Raw genomic sequence first — 21422 nt, forward strand, 5'->3', positions numbered from 1 at the left:
CCAAGCTATCCCTTATGCCTGCAATGCCATCTCACCCCTTTACCTGATGAAACCTACACTCTTAATGATCCTCAATGTCTCAGATAAGGCAACATCTTCAGAAGCTGGATACTCTCTTTGGGTTCCTGCAGTATTCTGAAATTACAGCTCTTGTTACACACAGCACATTGTAATAATTGTTTTTCTTGTGTCATTAGCATCAGGAACTATATTATAAACCACAACAGTTAACATTTATTTAGCATATGTCTGCTTCTTCACCAAGTACTATAAACTCACTTTATAATCTCCATTTTTCAGACAGGAAAACTGAGACTAGAAAAATAAGCAACTTGACAATTGTCATGCAGAGACACTGAATTGCATAGAATGGACATGCTAATGTGAAGATTAACTTAGAATTGCATCTCCCATGTTCTCTAGTGGTGCCTAGTACCCTAGTGGTGACAGAATGTTGGAGCTTGAAGGGATTGTGGTGTATATATCCAGTTTATTGCCACCAGTGTACAGATATTTAACCGTTGGGAGGCAGAAGACACAGAATGTAATGTGATCTAACAATACTGCCTATTCTAGTTCCTGTTGATGTTTAGGATGGCAAGTATATATTTTGTCAATAGTGTAATACTCAAGTTAATTTATGTGTACAGTAAATACAGCCCTAGAAACCTGATATCTTTATTCACAGTTCTGAGAAGCATCCAGCAGCTGTTTGGCTTTCACTCCCAGAGAAAGCTTTCTGGTGTCCAGGGACTTCTCCTTTGCCTCATTCCCTGATCCTCTGATAGTGGCAAAATGTGGGTTCTGTGTCCTTACTATGGCAGATAAAGACCTACTGAGAAATCCAGTGGTCGTGACTTGTTATTTCATTTATTCACTCAAGCAGTTATTTATTTATTCATTAGATAACCTGACCAATATAAATTTTATTATTTTTTAATTTTATTTTTAAAATGTAATGTAATTTAATTTTTTTAAGAGATGGAGTCTCCCTTTGTCACCCAGGCTGGAGTGCAGTGGCATGAACATGGCTCACTGCAGCCCTGACCTCTCAGGCTCAAGCCATCATCCTGCCTCAATCCCCCAAGTAGCTGGGACTACAGGCTTGTGTCACCACGCCCAGCTAATTTTAAATATTTTTTGTAGAGATAGGGTTTTGCCATATTGTCCAGGATGGTCTTGAACTCCTGAGGTCAGACAATCCACTTGCCTCGTCCTTCCAAACTGCTGGGATTACAGGCGTGGGCCGTTGTGCCCAACCTGACCCATATTTATTAAGCACTTAACTTGTGCTGGGTACTATCCTAGGCTCTGGAGATAAAAAGAAAAATGGGACATGATTCCTATCTTCAAGGAATTTACAAGCTTCTAGAAGAATCAGTCTGGTAAACAAAAAAGCAATATGAAGATATCACTGCTAAGTTAGAAATAATGTTGAGTAAAGAAGAAGGAATAAAGAAGCTGTGATTCATCAAAGTATTATTTATGGTAATTATGGTATTATTATGGCAAGACCATGGGCTTCCTTACTATTCTAGGATTCATGTCACTCAAGTAATTATAAAAATTAGAGGTAAATTACCAATTAGATTCCATTGAGAGACAGCATGATTCCATCAAAATGCTATTATGATTTTACAGATTTATGTGTGTGTATATATATAGCACAAAATAAGCATACACTTTGAATCATTAACAAAACAGGCAGAGAACATGGGTGCTGATCGCTGAGTCTGAAAATTAGTACATGTCAGAGCATCAGGAATGAAATTGTCTGCCACACTCTCTTGTTAAAATGCCATGAGAGACATCAATGGGCTTTGTTCTGCTTTTCCATCTCTTGTAGGTGGTTGACAAGATAAACTCTGAAAGATCTTCTTAGGAGATACTGTTTCTCATTTTTGTTTTCTTTCCATTCTTGTCCTTCCACACTTGTCAGGGTTCTGTGGGCCTGGTGACACCTGCCTCATGTCCAAGGGCACACAAAAAGACTGCCGTTTTTGGTAGAAGGCCGCTGGGGGAATACCAACTTACAAAAGAAATACTTGTGAAAGGGAAGTACATACAAGTCCAGGAAATATTTCTTTTTCCTCATGTACTTCTTGTTCGAATGAGAACAAACCATGGTAACTTATTCTGACTGCAGTGTTGTCGGCAAGATGTCATCCTCTTCTTTGCTGAGCTGGTCTGAAGACTTGGCCGGGAGCCCTACACCACTTATTGAAGGCACTTCCTCTTCTCACCAACTAAGGATAGTAGTAATTTTCTTCCCCTGAGGACATAAGTTTATGCTTGTGAAATTCAGAACTTTAAATGGTCCAAATTTGGGAAAATGAAAAAATTATAATGTAGTATAATATATAAAATACTATGACACTAACATTGAGGATTACTTTTTTTACCTTTTTTTTCTCTTTTGAACGTAAACTCAAGATTTTACTGTCTTCATAATAAAAGATGACACTGAGAATTGGATCACTTGGCCCTTTCTCTTCTTATATCCTCCCAGTTCAAAATGCATCTTTTAATAGCCTTAGACTTGCAATTGGGCTCAACCACTCAAGCCTTAGCACAATCTTTTTTGCAGTTTTAGCCTTTTTCTGGAAAATCGGTTTAGTCTGCCCACCATAGCCACTCTGCTTCCTGTCATAATGCCGCTTTCCCTGAGCATACAGAGAATCCTTGCTCTTCTTGTACTGTGTCACTTTGTAGGGTTGGTGCTTGCCACCCTTCTTACAGAAAGTCCGACAGGTTTTAGGAACATTCACCATGTTTGCATGAGTGCTATCGGCATAGAAAGACAGAGGCCGGGTGGGAAACAGAAGTATACAGCACTTTTTTACTTTTCTTTTAACAAGGGCACCATGGTGGAGAGTGGATTGTGTCTTAAAGCCAGATGGCCTTGTAATTGATGGCTTTTGTACTTGCTAGTCAAGTGTACTTAGGTTAATTTCTTAACGTTATTTGTCTCCTATATAGCACCATTTATAGTGGTAGGATTAAATGTGAGTAGAGGACAAGGATACTGCTAAACACTAGCAGATGCCAGGAGCATACTCTGCCCCTCAAGTTTTGACAATCAGAAATGTTTCCAGACACTGCTTGGGTGCTGAAATCATCCCTGGCTGAGAACCATGGTCATAGAGAAAGACACCTTGGACTTGGAGAATGGAAAGTGGGCTCCGCTAGTTATAACACCTACTTAAATTTGCTTTTCTCAATTTTAAAATGTAGGAGTTAAGCAAGATGATCTTTAAGGTGATTTCTACTTCTAACAAGCTGTGATTATATGAAAGAAGGAAATAAATGTACCGGAGATTGAGGAAGGTGTGGGGTTGAAGACCAGGGAAATTGGCTAAGATAGGGAGTGGTCAGGTAAGTTATATATTTCTGAGCAGACGAAGTTGAGAATCCATACCACTAAATAGACAGGATTGCCCACTGAAGCTAACCAGCTAGGGAACAAAGGATTGGAAATCCAGACAAGGAACTGGGACTTCTAGAGATGACAGTGATGGTGGTGGTGGTGATGATGATGATGATGGTGATGGTGGTGACAGTTATGGTAAGGACAAAGCAACTAGTATTTATTTAGCACTAACTATGGACCAGGTTCTCAGTCCAGGCAGTGGGGAACAAAAGATCAGCATGTAGACTAGGGTGAGGTGTAATGGTAGATGTTACAGAGGAAAGCTATAAGAGTCAGGCTGCCCTCAGATCCAAGCCAAGGGAAAACAAGAAACTTGGGACTTGGGTCTATATTTCACGGAAGGAAATGAGACAAGACCAGTAGAGAATGTATCTTTGCTGATGAAAGTATTAATGCTTCATTATTAAAATTGAAGTGGAGGCATTTTTAATAGAAACAGAAGAAAGGAACAGTGAGAGGAGGGGAATCCTAAAGGCGCTAAGAAGCAGTGGAGGTGATCAAACAACAAATCAATCTCATCAGTGGAAATATTTCCAGGTCGTAACTCTCATTCTTTCTCTCTTAGGTAGATTTTATTGTTAATTACATTATATTTTATTTATTTTTATGTTGAAACTGAATGAGTTTTGTTTTGGATTTTAGGATTAACGTATAGTTATTTGTCAGAGATTTAATACTTAGTGGAGATGTGCATATATTTTATGTGGTCGTATTTGGTACCGAACAAATGAATCCAGTTCTTAACTTCTTGCTTCATCAGACCCGGTTTGTTTGGCTTTTATTTTTTATTTATTTGTTTATTTTTTGAGATGAAGTCTCACTCTGTTGCTCAGGCTGGAGTGCAGTGGCACAATCTGGGCTCACTGCAACCTCTGTCTCCCGGGTTCAAGCGATTTTCCCAGCCTCAGCCTCCTGAGTAGCTGGGATTACAAGCACACACCACCAAGCCTGGCTAATTTTTGTATTTGTTTTAATAGAGATGGGGTTTCACCATATTGGTCAGGCTGGTCTCAAACTCCTAACCTCAGGTGACCCACCCACTTTCTTGACTTTTAGGAAGATCAGTCTGTTAGGCTGGAGTTGCGATCAGTTACCAGGAAGGAACTTTGGAACTCCAAATCCTTAGTGCATTACAGCATGTGCTTTGGATAGTGACCTGTCTGCACATCCCAAGAAATCTTGCAACAATGTACATCTGAGGTGAAAACATTTTCCCCCATGAGCAACCGTTAGCAACCCATTTTTAAGTTCATTTTTCACTGAAGTCTATGTTAGTCATCTGTTGCTGCACAACAAATTATCCTCAAACTTAGTGGCTTAAAACAAGAACCATATTTTTCACAGTTTCTGTGAGTCAGAACTTTAAGAACAGCTTAGCTGGGTGATTCTAGCACAGGATCTCTCTTGAGGTTGATGTCAAGAAGTTGGCAGGGCCATCAGTAATCTGAAAGCTCAAGTGGGGATGGAGGATCCACTACTTTGATGTGTTGCTCATGTGGCTGTTGGCAGGAGGCCTCAGTTCCTTATCACATGAGTGTCTGCACATGGCAGCTTGAGTGTTCCCATGACAAGGCAATAGGCTGGTAATTGTTTTCCTTTCTGTGCTCCTAGCACTTATCACTAGATGATGAGCAGAGTCCCTATCTTGATATTATTATTATCAACTGTAGGACCTAGTGTAATGCCTGGGACACATGGCTGGTGCTTGATAATTATTCCCTGAATTGACAGCTAATGAATTATTTTTTTGTGAGACTGTTTTGCTCCTGACAGCAGAGTCAGAGCCCTGGAAGTGTGGCAGATAGGTGCACCAATGGAAAGTGGAAACGCTCAGAAAACTTGGCCTCCTTCGTTTTCCCCTAGGATAACATCCGAGGAATTTAGCAGACTCTGAAGGCCTTATCCTGTGTCTCTTCTTGACCCAGATAAATACCTTCTGCTTTTCATATCTATTCATTAATTCAACAGATAATTCCTGAGTTTCAACTATGTCTCAGTCAATTTTCTATGTACTAAGGACACAGCTGTGGAAAAAAAAAAATCCCTGTTTTTAGAAAGCTTACATTCTAGTGGAGAAAGAAAGACAATAAACAGATAATATCAGATTACCTTTTTAGCAGATATTGTTATGCAAAATCCAGTAGTTAGGTCATTTAGAAAGAAAACACATTTAAAATTTATTCTTCCAGGCTGCCTGGAGCAAAGAAAAACTATTTGACACCCGCTATCATAGCGATTTCTACCAGGGAGCTGATTATGTATTGACAGATATGCACATAGGGACTTTGTTTCAAGAGAATTTGTAGGGGTACAAAATTACCTAAAATTAGCTAATGAAAACAATAATGAATTATACTTGATGATTAGCCTGATGTTCTAAGTAGAACAGTAGTATTCCAGCATAATAGTCTAAGTAGAATACTAGACTAACTTAAGAAAATAGTAGGGAGGGATAATGACTTTTTTTCTATTGTAAGACAAAAATTGGGATTTTCCAAGGGCAATGTCAAAGGTGTATGTAGAAGCATAATTGAGATCTAATATTGCATAGATAGGTGAGGCATTAGGAATGTGAGTTTTTGAAAAATAATTAAAACCAAGTGAGTTAATAACAACAAAGTATAGTAGTAGTATTGGCTTTTTCCCTGGGAAACACGCTGGTGATTTTTAATATTATGATTCCTTAATATCTCTTATTCTATACTTCCAGAATAATAGATGGGGTTAGTTTTCAAGGGGAGGGTGACAGGGGTGATGGGGGAGATATAATGTCTCTGACCACACTGAGCTTATATGCAATTCAGGAAAAAAACTCTCTTTCTCTCTGTATCTCTATCATCTCTATCTATCTAAATTTTCTATAGACTTTCCCACTCTTTAATTATGATAATTTACTGGCACAAGTTAATGAATTTGGAAGAAATTTTGCTTCCAGAAGTGAGAGTAGTCCTTAAATAAAATTTTGTAGTGAGGCATCACTTCCCCATAATACTGTTAACATAATCAGTGGAAGCTTGACTTATGCATTTATACTTCTCATCGTTGTGCAGTAACTCGGACAAAAAAAAAAATTTTTCTTATGGATCTTACACTAGGTGTGCTTAAAATCCCAACCCATCAACACTACTTTCTTAGAATAATAGAGAATAATGATTTAGTTTGGGCAAGTGGTAAAGAAACCATCACCATTAAGAGTGTAACCCAAACACAAACAAGAAATATGTACATTCCTCTTACTTACATTTGAAAAAAATGCAATCTGGAAAATCAAGTATGCGAGTTTAAAAGCATGTAGGTATGCATTTTGATTTGATAGTATGGCTAATGAAAGAAAAACAAATATTACATGCACAAATTTAGAAATCATGTAGTTCTAAATATATTTCAATTAGTTTGGCATTTCCACTACTGATTGGACTAGAAAATTGGTGTGAAAAAAGTTAGCATTCTCATAGGATTACCAAGTAACTCAGTGGTATGGTCTATGGTAGCTATGAAAATAAAATTAATACTTTACTATCAATATTTATAAAGTGTCTCATATCTTCAAAACAATTCACCAAATTAATGCTATCACTTGTTAGGAAGCAGCAACAAAAGTCATTTCAAATAAAATGCAAAAAGAACTTTTGTCTAGGTCTAGCTGAATTATAAGAGTTGGAAACAGATTTTCAGTCCTTTAGCTAAAACCTCCACACTTTGCCAAGGCCTGTCTTCTTGGTCTGATACTTCTTTAAAAATGGCCTCCAACTATATGTTTTTGGTTTTATCTCCTATTTTCTCATCATGCCCATCACTCTAGCCAAGCTGAAGTTTTTGGGGTTTTTTTTTTTTTTTCCTGTCTCTTTGCTAGTAAATCCTCCTCTCTTGCTGAGAATTTCCATTTCTTCATCTCCGTTTGTGAAATCCTTCACATACATGAGACCCACAGCCACCACTGCACATTTTTTTAAGATCGCTTATGATTTTTCCTGCTGGGTGTGATTTCTTATTTTTTCTGAGAAGCAAAGCTGCTATTATTTCTCACACAATGCCTACCCCAGAGTGCTGAATAAGGTATGAACTCATTAAATATTGATTAGATGCATTGTGTATGGAATGATTTTAGTAGGGGACAGCAGAGATGTATTTTTCTTCCCACATCCACAGGGCATTATCCATACCCCATGGTATAATATGGGCAGAAAAGGAATAAATCTGTCCTGGCTCAGAGGAACAATAGGAGTACAGGCTAAGCTGCTCAATAAAAACATCCCAAATATACAATATATACAGTGGCTTGCAACAGACTGAAGCTTACTTCTCTCTCATGCAACAGTATCTGATTGAGGCTATAGGGCAGCTCTGCTCTATGTGGTCATTCAGGGACATAGGTTGCTTCCATCATCTTCCTCCTTTTCCCAGGACATTAGCTTGTGTGGAAAGCAGAAGGTGCTTTTCAGGCATGTCTGTGTCCAGTTAGCATGAGGAGTAATAGAGCAAGTCCAGGGAAAATCATTTCCTATTAACAAGTGAAGCAGAAGTTACATCCATCACTTCTGCTTGCACTCCATCAGTGAGAAATTGAGTCACATGGCCACCATTAGCTGCAAGGGTGGCTATAACATTCAGTTTCTAGATGATGCCCTGGAAGAAGAGGAAAGTGCATTTGGTGATGGGGGAGGAGAATGGGTTTGGAGAGGAGGACACTACAAGTCTGCTTCCATCAGTAACTAGGTCTCTGGTCCAGGGAGGATCTAATTAAACTTCAATGAGTCCATACCACCCCTAGGAACTCAACTCCCCCAGCCCTCATCAAAACTCCTTAAGAGGAAAGAGCAAATATCGCAAGTAGATGTTGGAATTCAGTTTCAAAAGAAGCAAAACGTTCAAAAAATATCATCAAGAGCTGTAATAACACAAAGGCAAACTTGACATGATGGGACATTCTTCATTATTTGGAGGTGAGAATGGAGAAAGTTGGAGAAGAAAAAAGAGCAGTGAGGATCAACTGAATTTTTTCTACCACCAAGTCCAATGTGAAGGCACTCATGAGGACTGATTTAAATCCCTTTTATTAGCCGTATATGACAAACCCACAGCCAACATCATACTGAATGGGCAAAAGCTGGAAATGTTCCCTTTGAAAACCAGCACAAGACAAAGACACCTTCCCTTATGACTCCTATTCAACATAGTATTAGAAGTTCTGGCCAGGACAATCAGGCAAGAGAAAGAAATAAAGGCATTCAAATAGGGAGAGGAAGTCAAACTATCCCTATTTACAGTTGACATGATCCTGTAACTAGAAAACCATACTGTCTCAGTCCAAAAGCTTCTTAAGCTGATACGCAACTTCAGCAAAGTCTCAGGAAACGAAATCAATGTGGAAAAGTCATTAGTATTCCCATCCACAAACAACAGTCAAGCTGAGAGCCAAATCATGAACCAACTCCCATTCACAATTGCCACAAAAAGATTAAAATACCTAGGAATACAGCTAACAAGGAAAGAGAAAGATCTCTATAAGGAGAACTACAAACCACTGCTCAAAAAAATCAGACATGACACAAACAAAAGGAAAAACATTTCGTGCTCATGGATAGGAAGAATCAATATTGTTAAAATGGCCATACTGCCCAAAGCAATTTATAGGTTCAGTGCTATTCCCATTAAACTACCATTGACATTCTTCACAGAACTAGAAAAAAACATTTTAAAATTCATATGGAACCAAGCCAGGCGTGGTGACTCATGCCTGTAATGTCAGCACTTTGGGAAACTGAGGTTGGCGGATCACTTGAGGTCAGGAGTTTGAGATCAGCCTGGCCAAACTGGCAAAAACCCATCTCTACTAAAAATGCAAAAATTAGCTGGGCATGGTGGCGTGCACCTATAATTCCAGCTACTTGGGAGGTTGAGGCAGGAGAATCACTTGAACATAGGAGGCAGAGGATGCAGTCAGCTGAAATCATGTCACTGCAATTCAGCCTGGGCAACAGAGTGAGACTCTGTCTCAAAAAAATAAATAAATGAAAAATAAAATTTACATGGAACCCAAAAAGCCTGAATAGCCAAGGCAATCCTAACCAAAAAGAACAAAGCTGGAGACATCACACTATCTGACTTCAAATTATACTACAAGGCTATAGTAACCAAAACAGTGTGGTACTGGTAAAAGGACACATAGACCAATGGAACAGAATAGAGAACCCAGAAATAAGATCACAAGCCTACAACTATCTGATCTTTGACAAATTTGATGAAAACAAGCAATGAGGAAAGGATTCAGTAAATTCAATAGATAGTGCTGGGATAGGCAGAAAATTGAAACTGGACTACTTCTTTATGCCATGTACAAAAAAATAACTCAAGATGGATTAAAGACTTAAATGTAAAACCCCAAACTACGAAAACCCTGAAAGACAACCTAGGCATTCAGGACATAGTCACAAGCAAAGATTTCATGATGAAGATGTCAAAACAATTGCAACAAAAGCAAAAATTGACAAATGAGATCTAATTAAACTAAAAATTTTTAGTTTTGTACAGCAAAGAAACTATCAAAGTTTTGCTAACTTTGCATCTGACAAAGGTATATTATCCAGCATCTATACAGAACTTAAACAAAAATTATTTTTTAATTTTTTAGCTTTATTTTTGTTTGCTTATTATTATTATTATTATTATTGTTGTTGTTATACTTTAAGTTCTAGGGTACATGTGCACAACGTGTGAGTTTGTTACATATGTATACATGTGCCATGTTTGTGTGCTGCACCCATTAACTCGTCATTTACATTAGGTATATCTCCTAATGCTATCCCTCCCCCCTGCCCCCTCCCCACAATAGGACCCAGTGTGTGATGTTCCCCTTCCTGTGTCCAAGTGATCTCATTGTTCAATTCCCACCTATGAGTGAGAACATGTGGTATTTGGTTTTCTGTTCTTGTGATAGTTTGCTGAGAATGACGGTTTCCAGCTGCATCCATGTCCCTACAAGGGACATGAACTCATCCTTTTTTATGGCTGCATAGTATTCCATGGTGTATATGTGCCACATTTTTTCAATCCAGTCTGTCACTGATGGACATTTGGGTTGATTCCAAGTCTTTGCTATTGTGAATAGTGCCGCAATAAACATACATGTGCATGTGTCTTTATAGCAGCATGACTTATAATCCTTTGGCTATATCCCCAGTAATGGGATGGCTGGGTCAAATGGTATTTCTAGTTCTAGATCCTTGAGGAATCGCCACACTGTTTTCCACAATGGTTGAACTAGTTTACAGTCCCACCAACGGTGTAAAAGTGTTCCTATTTCTCCACATCCTCTCCAGCACCTGTTGTTTCCTGATTTTTTAATGATTGTCATTCTAACTGGTGTGAGATGGTATCTCATTGTGGTTTTGATTTGCATTTCTCTGATGGTGAGTGATGGTGAGCATTTTTTCATGTGTCTGTTGGCTGTATGAATGTCTTCTTTTGAGAAGTGTCTGTTCATATCCTTTGCCCACTTTTTGATGGGGTTGTTTGTTTTTTTCTTGTAAATTTGATTGAGTTCTTTATAGGTTCTGGATATTAGCCCTTTGTCAGATGAGTAGATTGCAAAAATTTTCTCCCATTCTGTAGGTTGCCTGTTCACTCTGATGGTAGTTTCTTTTGCTGTGCAGAAGCTCTTTAGTTTAATGAGATCCCATTTGTCAATGTTGGCTTTTGTAACCGTTGCTTTTGGTGTTTTAGACATGAAGTCCTTGCCCATGCCTATGTCCTGAATGGTATTACCTAGGTTTTCTTCTAGGGTTTTGATGGTTTTAGGTCTAACATTTAAGTCTCTAATCCATCTTGAATTAATTTTCGTATAAGGAGTAAGGAAAGGATCCAATTTCAGCTTTCTACTTCTGGCTAGCCAATTTTCCTAGCACCATTTATTAAATAGGTAATCCTTTCCCCATTTCTTGTTTTTGTCAGGTTTGTCAAAGATCAGATGGCTGTAGATGTGTGGTATTATTTCTGAGGGCTCTCTTCTGTTCCATTGGTCTATATCTCTGTTTTGGTACCAGTACCATGCTCTTTTGGTTACTGTAGCCTTGTAGTATAGTTTGAAGTCAGGTAGCGTGATGCCTCCAGCTTTGTTCTGTTGGCTTAGGATTGTCTTGGCAATGTGGGATCTTTTTTGGTTCCATATGAACTTTAAAGAAGTTTTTTCCAATTCTGTGAAGAAAGCTTAATGGGGATGGCATTGAATCTATAAATTACCATGGACAGTATGGCCATTTTCACAATATTGATTCTTCCTATCCATGAGCATAGTATGTTCTTCCATTTATTTATGTCCTCTTTTATTTCACTGAGCAGTGGTTTGTAGTTCTCCTTGAAGAGGTCCTTTACATCCCTTGTAAGTTGGATTCCTAGGTATTTTATTCTCTTTGAAGCTATTGTGAATGGGAGTTCATTCATGATTTGGCTCTCTGTTTGTCTGTTACTGGTGTATAAGAATGCTTGTGATTTTTGCATGTTAATTTTGTATCTTGAGACTTTGCTGCAGTTGCTTATCAGCTTAAGGAGAATTTAGGCTGAGACAATGGGGTTTTCTAAATATACAATCATGTCATCTGCAAACAGGGACAATTTGACTTCTTCTTTTCCTAACTGAATACCGTTTATTTCTTTCTCTTGCCTGATTGCCCTGTTTGCTTATTTTATATCAATTTATAGACAGGACATAAGGAACTTAAACAAACATACAAGAGAAAAACAATGCAATTAAAAAGTGGACAAAACACACGAACAGACACTTATCAAAGGAAGACGTACATGCAGCCAACAAGTATATGAAAAAAAGCTCATCAATGATGAGCAGAGAAATGCAAATCAAAACCATAATGTGATACCATCTCACAGCAGTCAGGATGGTTGTTATTAAAAGGTCAAAAAATATGCCAGCGAGGTTGTGGAGAAAAAGGAATGCCTATACACTGTTGTTGGGAGTATAAATTAGCTCAATCATTGTGGAAGACAGTGTGGTGATTCCTCAAAGACTTATAGACAGAAATACCATTGGACCCAGCAATCCCATTACTGGGTATATACCCAAAAGAATATAAATTTTTCTACTATAGAGACACATGCACTTGTATGTTCATTGCCGCACTATTCACAATAGCAAACACATAGAATCAACCTAAATGCCCAATAATGATAGACTGGATAAAGAAAATGTGGTACATATACACCATGGAATACTAGCCAGCCATAAAAAAGAATGAGAGACTGGGTGCATTGGCTCATGCCTGTAATCCCAACACTTTTGGAAGCCAAGATTGGTGGCTCACTTGAGGTCAGGAGTTCAAGCCCACTCTGGCCAATGTGGTGAAACCCCATCTCTACTAAAAATACAAAAATTAGTCAGGTGTGGTTGGCAGGGCAGTGCCTGTAATCCTCCCAGCGACTCAGGAGGCTGAGGCAAGAGAATCACTTGAACCCAGAAGGCGGAGCTTGCAGTGAGCTGCGATTGCACCACTGTACTCCAGCCTGGGTGACAGAGCGATATTTCATCTCAAAAATAAATAAATGAGAACAAGATTACATCCTTCACAGGGGCATGGATGGAGCTGGAGGCCATTGTCCTTGGTAAACTAATGCAGGAACAGAAAACTAAATACGACATGTTCTCACATGTTCCCACTAAGTGGGAGCTAAATGGTGAGAACATATGGACATACAGAGGGGAACAGCACACACTGGGGCTTATCACAGGGTAGAGGGTAGGAGGAGGGAGAGAATCAGGAAAAATAACTAATGGATACTAGGCTTAATACCTGGGTTATGAAATAATCTGTACAACAGCCCCTCACGACACATGTTGACTTATGTAACAAAGCTGTTCATCCTGCACTTGTACCCCTCAACTTAAAATAAAAGTTAAAAAAAATCCCTTTTATTGTATCCTAACCTGATTGAAACCCAACACCAATCGACAGAAACTTCTGGGATGGAGAAATTGAATGACCAGTTCCTATTTCTCTGAAGATGTATACAAAAGACACATATTTTTTAAAAAGTTAAAATGCCAAAGGTTTAAACAGACAATTGCAGTAATAGAGAGAAAGCAGCCATTTAAAGCATTGTGAAGGAGCAAGAGAATCCGAATTAACCAGTGACAACCCATTTGGAAGTGGCATTTACACTGAGTGAGTCAGGATCTGCAATGAGGCCAACAGAAGTTTCCCCCATGGACATTTCTTGCCTATAGCAGAAGGTGGGAGCATTTTTAGAGTGCCATTTCACTGACCTTTTTATAAATTGCAACAGCAATCCAGAGAATGTTAACAGCCTTATTTTTTTTTCCTATGGAACATAATAAAATCTGTAATAGCTTTAGTTAAATTGTGGCAGCTCAGATAACTTGAAGTGCTTCTATTATTGTGTAGGCAGGAAACCAAGGTACCCAAGGATAAAATTTGGAAAAAGTAGCCAGATTTTCAGAATAAAACAATAAGAATTTGTTATTCTTCCTGAGAGAGAAACTACATAACATATAAATACATTAAAATTATAAATAATTTCTTTAACCTAAAAATGACTACAAACATGAAACCAAAATTCCTTTTTTTGTTTTTTGTTTCTTGACAGTCTCGCTCTGTCACCCAGGCTGGAGTGCAGTGGTGCGATGTTGGCTCACTGCAACATCCGCCTCCCAGGTTCAAGCGTTTCTTGTGCCTCAGCCTCCTTAGTAGCTGAGATTACAGGCATGCGCCACCACGCCCAGCTGATTTTTTGTCATTTTTATAGAGATAGTGTTTTGCCATGTTAGCCAGGCTGGTCTGGAACTCCTGGCCTCGAGTGATCCACCTGCCTCAGCCTCCCAAAGTGCTGGTATTACAAGCTTGAGTCACCGCACCCGGCTGAAAACAAAATTCCAAGAAACTAAAGGGATTAGAAATATGCTTACTAAAATAAACAAAAATGAAGGCTAAGAAACAGATTTTGTTTTTGATATAAAAGAGAAATTATTTTAGGGGGATATTGGAGAGGCTGAATTTAAGTCCATGGAAAACGATTTTTAGAAATAAATGTACTCATGTCATTGATACATTAGTGCACATATTCTGACATGAACTAACAATACAAGAGGCAGCAGTTTTATGAAGCAGAAACTTTGGGAACACAATGATTTCTGGACTCACTATGTGCTATGTGTTTCCAGCTTCTGAATCCTCTCTGTCATTGTTTCTGTGCTCATATATATAAGTATACACAGATACATACCCATATATATGGTAAGCATTCAATAAATAGCAGTTACCTCATAATATCATGAGGTTCACATTTACTTTTCCATAGCCTAAGGTCAAGAGAAAGTCAACACAAACAAAATGAATACACAGTTCTATCAATATGGTTTTTAGCTGCAAAAAACGTCACATCGCTTAGTTCTGCTGGAAACCTCCCATAAGCAATTTGGGCTATAGAATAGTTTTTAACCATCACATCACAGAAGCAAACCTTCCTGTTTTAAGTGCCAAGTTGGCAATATAAACAAGCACTCATGTCATTTATAGACACATTTTTAGATGAAGAGCTTACAAAATAAGCTTTGGCTTACTACTGAAAGACCTATTTGGTGTAAATGATTTAATTTTCTGCTCTTTGAGCCTCATTAAATTATATTGTTCAGCAAGAAGTTTGCTGCTGACTAGATTTTATTGTCAAGACAAATCCTAGGAAGTGAAAACTTGGTAATTGTTCATCTTCCTAAAGAAAATGTTGTATTTTTCTTGTTATGTAAAGTTTGGCAATAATCACTTTTCTAAATTATTAGAAAAATGATCTTTTAATTAATTAAAGCATAATTATATTCAGAGATAACACTATATTAGTGTGTAGTAATCTACCATTATATTGAACATTTGAAATTAAATTTCTGGTGACTCCAAAAAATAGTACATCCTGAAATAAAAATAGAAAAATGTTCTTGTTTACTTATTGATCAATTCTGCTCACAGCCGAGATCTTTTTCTCTCTCTTTTTTTTTTTTTTTTTGAGGCAGGGTCTTGCTGTGTTGCCCAGGTTGGAATGTAGTGGCACCATCACAGCTCACTGCAGTCTTGACCTCCCAGTTTTAAGTGATCCTCCCACCTCAGCCTCCCAAGCATCTGGGACCACAGATGTGCGCCACCATGCCTCGCTAATTTCTTAAACGTTTTGTAGAGACAGTGTCCCACTGTGTGGCTCAGTCCCAGGCTGAGTCTGGAATTTCTAAACTCAAGGGATCCTCTCACCTTGGCCTCCCAAAGTTCTGAGATTACAGGGTGGCCAGAGAGATCTTGAGGTTGCAGGCAGGGATTGTTACATTTGGCAGTGGGTTTGACCACCTAACAGAAGTTTAGATGCTATCATGTACCCACAGTTTTTTCTTTATTCTTTTTTATCTTTCTTCTTTTAGTTCTTTGATTTAATAGGAATAAATGGAATAAATTCAGAAGAGAGGACATGTTTTTAGGCTATTAGGCTATTAGTTTGTGGGTTTTTTTTTTTTTTTGGACAGCGTCTCAATGTGTTGCCCAGGCTGCAGTGCAGTGGTGCAGTCTCAGCTCACTGCAGCCTCAATGTCCCAGGCTCAAGTGATTCTCCCATTTCAAACTCCTGAGTAGCTGGGACCACAGGTGCACCCCACCACAGCCAGCTAATTTTAAAAAAAGTTTTTTTGTAGAGATGGGGTTTTGCCATGTTTCCTTGGCTAGTCTGAAATTCCTGGGCCCAAGCGATCCTCCTGCCTCAGCCTCCCAAAGTGCTGGAATTTTAGGCGTGAGCCACCATACCCAGCTCAGTTGTGTTTTTTATGTCAAAAAAGAACTAATATCCTTGAGACGATTGCTATTAGATAATGATAACAATTCCATATCCTAGTTTGTCACCACCCCCACCTCTCAGCCATGAGATATTCAGTAAGTAAACTGCCAATGAAAAATTTAGCAAGAGTAATAAGAATCGGACAAGATTAGGACAGTTAAGACAGAAGGAAAGAAAAGGAGATAAGAGAAAGGATATAGTCTCATGTAGATTCACGTTTTAGGCAAGACAAGACAGGAAATTAAGCAAACTTAGTTTGACATATGCAGCAAATAAAAGGATTTTTGAAATATCACACTGTACATTGGGATATTCAACAAGCAGAAACATTTTTTTCTTTTTTGTCTTTTAAAATGTTGTTTTCCAAAAATGTTGCCAGGGACTGCTTGGCCTAGTGGAGGAGATTGCAAGTCATCTTGAAGCAGACAGACTTTGCTCTGGAAATAACGTCTTGAGATGCTTTTTGTTATGGTTCTATTTTTTAAAAAACCGACACACACAATATCCTAGGAGAAGTATATAACAGAGCAATATTTTTTATTTGTCATAGAATCCTCAGCTATTGCTTGTTTTGTGAAAATGACATGTGGCTCCAGGAGAAGCAGAGATTTTAATAGGGGGATATTTAGTCTTCTAAGAGGAAAAGATTGAGAACTCAATTCCTCCTCATTTGGGAATCAGTGCTATTTGGTATTCTCTGATGGGTTAAAAAGGCCCTGGCTGAGCTCATCTGGCAGAAGACAATCCTAATTCTTACTGAGGGGTACTGGTTGTGAAGGAGAGGGAAGCCTGTGACAAAAGCTCAATGTCAAGGTCAAGTGATCCAGGAAGAGGCAATTCTAGATACAGCCTACAGTGGGGGCTGGAACCCTCTCCTGACCTAGTCAATCTTGCTCAATGAGCCTATGGCTGGGCCTATGAAAATTAAAGCAGAATAGGGCCGCATTTCAGACCAGTGGTGGCAGTCAGTGAACCACAGCTCACCCTCAAAAAAAAAAAAAAAAAAAAAGCTCTTTATCCTTGATATATGTAATCCAAGAGACCAAGGCTAAGTCAGCAGGGGTACAGCCTCCATCACCTCAAGAGTGACCAAGGAGCACGTAGGATTATTCTTTATGAGGCCACAGGAGTACAGACAGGTGATCTGGTCCTCTTGTTCTGTAGGAAAGGAGCACTGCAGGGAGGGATGCTGAAAGAAAAAGAAAGCCTTTATTCTGAGGATTGAACCTACACAGATGCAACCTAGTAGATAGAAGAAGCAAACACTCGCCCTCCTGAGAAGTCTCTTGCCAGCCATGAGAGCCTGGGCCACTGATTTAGCTCTTTCATCAAATAACATGGATTTCTACAGTTGTTCTTCAATCAGTAATATTTCTTGTATGCCTGCTATAGTCCAGGAAATGCTGGGTTGCCCAGTTTCAAAGACCTTAGTTCAGTTTTTCTGAACTCAGTTTTCTGCTCGGGTAGGAGGATGGATGAGTTTTCAAATAATGTGTTACTTGCCTTTTTATTTACATGACTATGATCCTGGATGATGAAAAACCTCTTCTTATGTTGCAAATATTTTAAGGAACATTTTAATGTAAAAAAATCTGAAAAAGATGGTAAAATCCCGACTTTAGATTTATGTTTAGTAATTTTTTTCTTGTTCTCTGAATATTGAAGTGCACTGAAGACCACAAGCTACCTTAGACCTCCTCGCCTGGGTTCTGGGAAGACAGAGCTAAGTTATGACTCTATACAGCAAGGCAGCACCCAATAATCTACAGAAAGGGTGTCATAGGACATCTTTTTAAAAGTTGACCAATAAGCCTGCTTGCCTCTCAATCAACATTCTTCAGGTTATAAAACTGGAAATTCTGTTTTAGAAGGAGTGGATCATTGTTCATAGTAAGACAAAAACTAGGCCCTTAGGAGAAGGTTGATGGAAACCACAAACCCTTTCCTTTGGTAATCAAATTTTGTTAGGTTATCAGCAATGCATTATGAAATCCCCTCAGTTGTGCTCAGTTGGCAGGGCAGAACACCCAGTCTTCTGGGCTTAATATCCAGATCAAGTGGTCCTGGAAGACCTGAGTTGTACGCACAGCCTGTAGCTGAGGCTGGGAATCTTTCCTGATTTAGCCAATATTATACCATTGTGAAGCTTTGTAGGGCCTGTGAGTATGAAATAAGAAACTGAAAGACTGGATTGCAGACTTTCAGTGGCATGAGATGACCACTGGTGAATCCAAATCTGAGGAGAAAGAGAGACCCCTCATTCTTGCCACCTGTTATCTGAGAGACTCTAGGAACATGCACCCACAACCATGGTACATGGAATATTCTCTACATGGCAGCGGTGGTGGCACCATTCGACTCCTCCTGCCCTGTTATATTATGGTTAAGAACACCAAGGCATGTGCTACAGGAATTATGAGAATAAGTAGCAGACGGGCTGTTAGTGAGGCTCCCTGACCTTAAAAGGTTACACCTGAATTCCAGCCCAAACTGTTGGAAAGAGTCTCAAGAAATGACTGACAGGTGTCAAGGGCATGAGGCCTTGGAATTTTCAGGGAGGGTGACCCTGGGAAGAGGAGAAGGATTCTTATGATTTAACTTAGACAACAGTTTGAAGCAATTTTAACTTCGGTAATAAAGAAAATCTGACCTTATTTTGTAGGTGATATCAGGTATGCTTCATAAGGAAAAGATTTGAATTTGTACCACGTGTTTTAGAAACATAGTGTAAATTTATCCAAATTTCAAAAAAGTAATCCTCAAATTTTGTCCTTTAAGATGTCATCATAAGATGGACAAAATTCATTCAGTGGAATGGAAAATTACATTTGTCAAATCTTGTGCTAACCAAGGTGCTTCTCCCACCCAAGAAACACAAGTGTTAATTTTTAACACATCACTGAAACATCCAGAGATAGTTGTAGTAAGAAGAACAGTGGTTAAGACCTCTCCTTCCATTTTTCTCAGTGATTTTTATCTGCTAAACCAGACCTAGAATTTAGTGTAGTACAATGTTAGCATATATTGAAAGGGTTGAAAAGTGAGGCAGAATGGATGTAGGCGCTAAGAGAATGAAGGTGGGCGAGGCATTTAAAAATTTTCAAAATGTTAACAATTGCACTTGATATTTTAATTTTTATCAAGAAAACCTTTCCTTAAAGCCATATGTTACTTATTCTGTACCCAGAACAGGAGACACCTTGCATAGTTACCCATTTGTTCTTGCAGTTCTGGTTTCATATGCACATTTTATCAAAAAGAATAAGTAGTCTCCCCTTATCCATGGGAGATACATCCCAAGACCCCCAGAGAGTGCCTGAAAATGTGGATGGTATGGAACCCTGTATGTGCTATGTTTTTTTTTTCCTATACATATATGCTTATGATAAGGTTTAATTTATCAATTAGGCACAGTAAGAGATTAATACTAATAACTAATGATAAAAATAGAACAATTATAACAATATGGCAGCATCGCTAGTCTTGTGCTTTGGGGACATTGCGAAGTAAAGTGAGGGATACTTGAACATAAGCTCTGCGAAGCCTCTACAGTGAATCTGATACACAGCTACTGAGTGAGTAATGGGTAGGGAGTGTATACAGCGTGGGTATGCTAGACAAAAGGATGATTCACGCCTGGGCAGGTAGGAGCAGGATGGCATGAGATTTCATCACATTTCTCAGAACACTGTGCAATTTAAAAGTTATGAATTGTTTCTGGGTAACTAAAACTGCACAACATGAAACCATGGATAAGGAGAGCCCTATCGTATTGGTGTCATCTATGATTAATTCAAATGTGTTGACGCATCATTAAACTTATGTGATTTATGAAGGCCAATTTCTTTAGAATGTAACAACATCATGATGTTTATTACTTGGCAGGCATTTGCAGGTGTTAATTCCCATTATGAGGCACGCACACTGATGGCTACACAGCAGGAAAAGTCTCCTATTGGAGGATACAATTGAGATGTACAAGGCATGGGACATTTCGTGCTTGATTCTTTTCTCCATGGAGAATTTGGAAGATGGTATTATTTCAGACATTTAAATATTTATAGAAATTACTCTCTTTAGGAGGAATAACATGATTTCAACATATTGTGGGCTCAAACAAGTGTCAGAAAAACCATGTCATCTGATCAATGTCTACTTTTCTTTGTGACATTTCCCATCTCTGAATCCCATGGCAGTTCTGTCTTTGGAATCATCCGTGTAACTCTCTAATGACATGAGGACAACTCTTCACGTCTAGGTAAAATCACACGTTAAAATTGTCTGTGGCTATCTGTCCAGATTGAAAGGAAGTGGACTATGTGCCTACTTGTCAAGATGCTTCAGTATTTATTTGGGAGTAAGAGTCAAGTCTTGGTGAGATGGCACTGTCTGATCTACTCAACAGAACGTGCAACCCAGATGAATCCGAAGTGGGAATGAGGGTCCCAGTAGGAATAAACAATGCTTTCCTCCTTTATTCCCTGCTTCTTCCTCCCCTCTCTTTGCAGTGGGCCCGCTGAGACCCAAGCTGTCCTGAGGAGAACAGCTGCTTTATGCTCAGGAGATTTGCAGTCAGGGCTGCTGTGTGCTCTTTTTTGAGGTGGTAATCTCACCAAAACTCATCTAGGAAGATGGTGGAAAGACTGCTGTCTTGTCAGTTTCTCCTTGAGAGGAAAGTGAAGCTAAAATAATCTTTGTAAAGAAGTTGACAAAAGAAAATGCAGGAAAATGCTCTCTTGCCAACACAATTTGATCTTGAGTAGCCTGTTAGAAGGCAAACTTGGTTCCTCATAAGAAGGTACGTGTTCTGGCCAGGACCTGAGTCTACTGACTCAGCTCTGCAGTCATTTATTCGTTCAATCAACAAAAGATGTTTGATTGCCTAGTACATGTGAGGAAAATACTATGCTTGCCTATTATAAAAAGCTTCAATAAAAACCTGGTACTTTCATTTTACTGCTTGACACTAGAATGGTTTTAAAAAATACAGCGTGTATTTTAATGTACGTAATTCTGGTTCTAGATTCCATGAAATATCACCTTTCTTTCCTCATATGTTTAAGGTGCATTTAAATAAACAAGCTGGCAAAATTTCACTTTTTCATCTTCATCTAAAGATATTTCTAAGCTATGCCTGAGCAGTAAGTTTCACAGTGAC

The 21422-nt window shown here is 38.7% G+C and overlaps 1 protein-coding gene and 1 pseudogene across 1 annotated transcript in view; one reads left to right on the forward strand and one right to left on the reverse strand.

The window, feature by feature from the left end:
- LOC105477148 (protein serine kinase H2) overlaps positions 1–21422 on the forward strand; it is a 94706-nt gene that overhangs the window by 60093 nt on the left and 13191 nt on the right. The gene's annotated exons all lie outside the window — the stretch shown is intronic.
- Positions 2429–2771, reverse strand: LOC139355576 (large ribosomal subunit protein eL42-like; annotated as a pseudogene).

Source organism: Macaca nemestrina, chromosome 8 (assembly GCF_043159975.1).
Source record: "Macaca nemestrina isolate mMacNem1 chromosome 8, mMacNem.hap1, whole genome shotgun sequence".
NCBI lineage: Eukaryota > Metazoa > Chordata > Mammalia > Primates > Cercopithecidae > Macaca > Macaca nemestrina.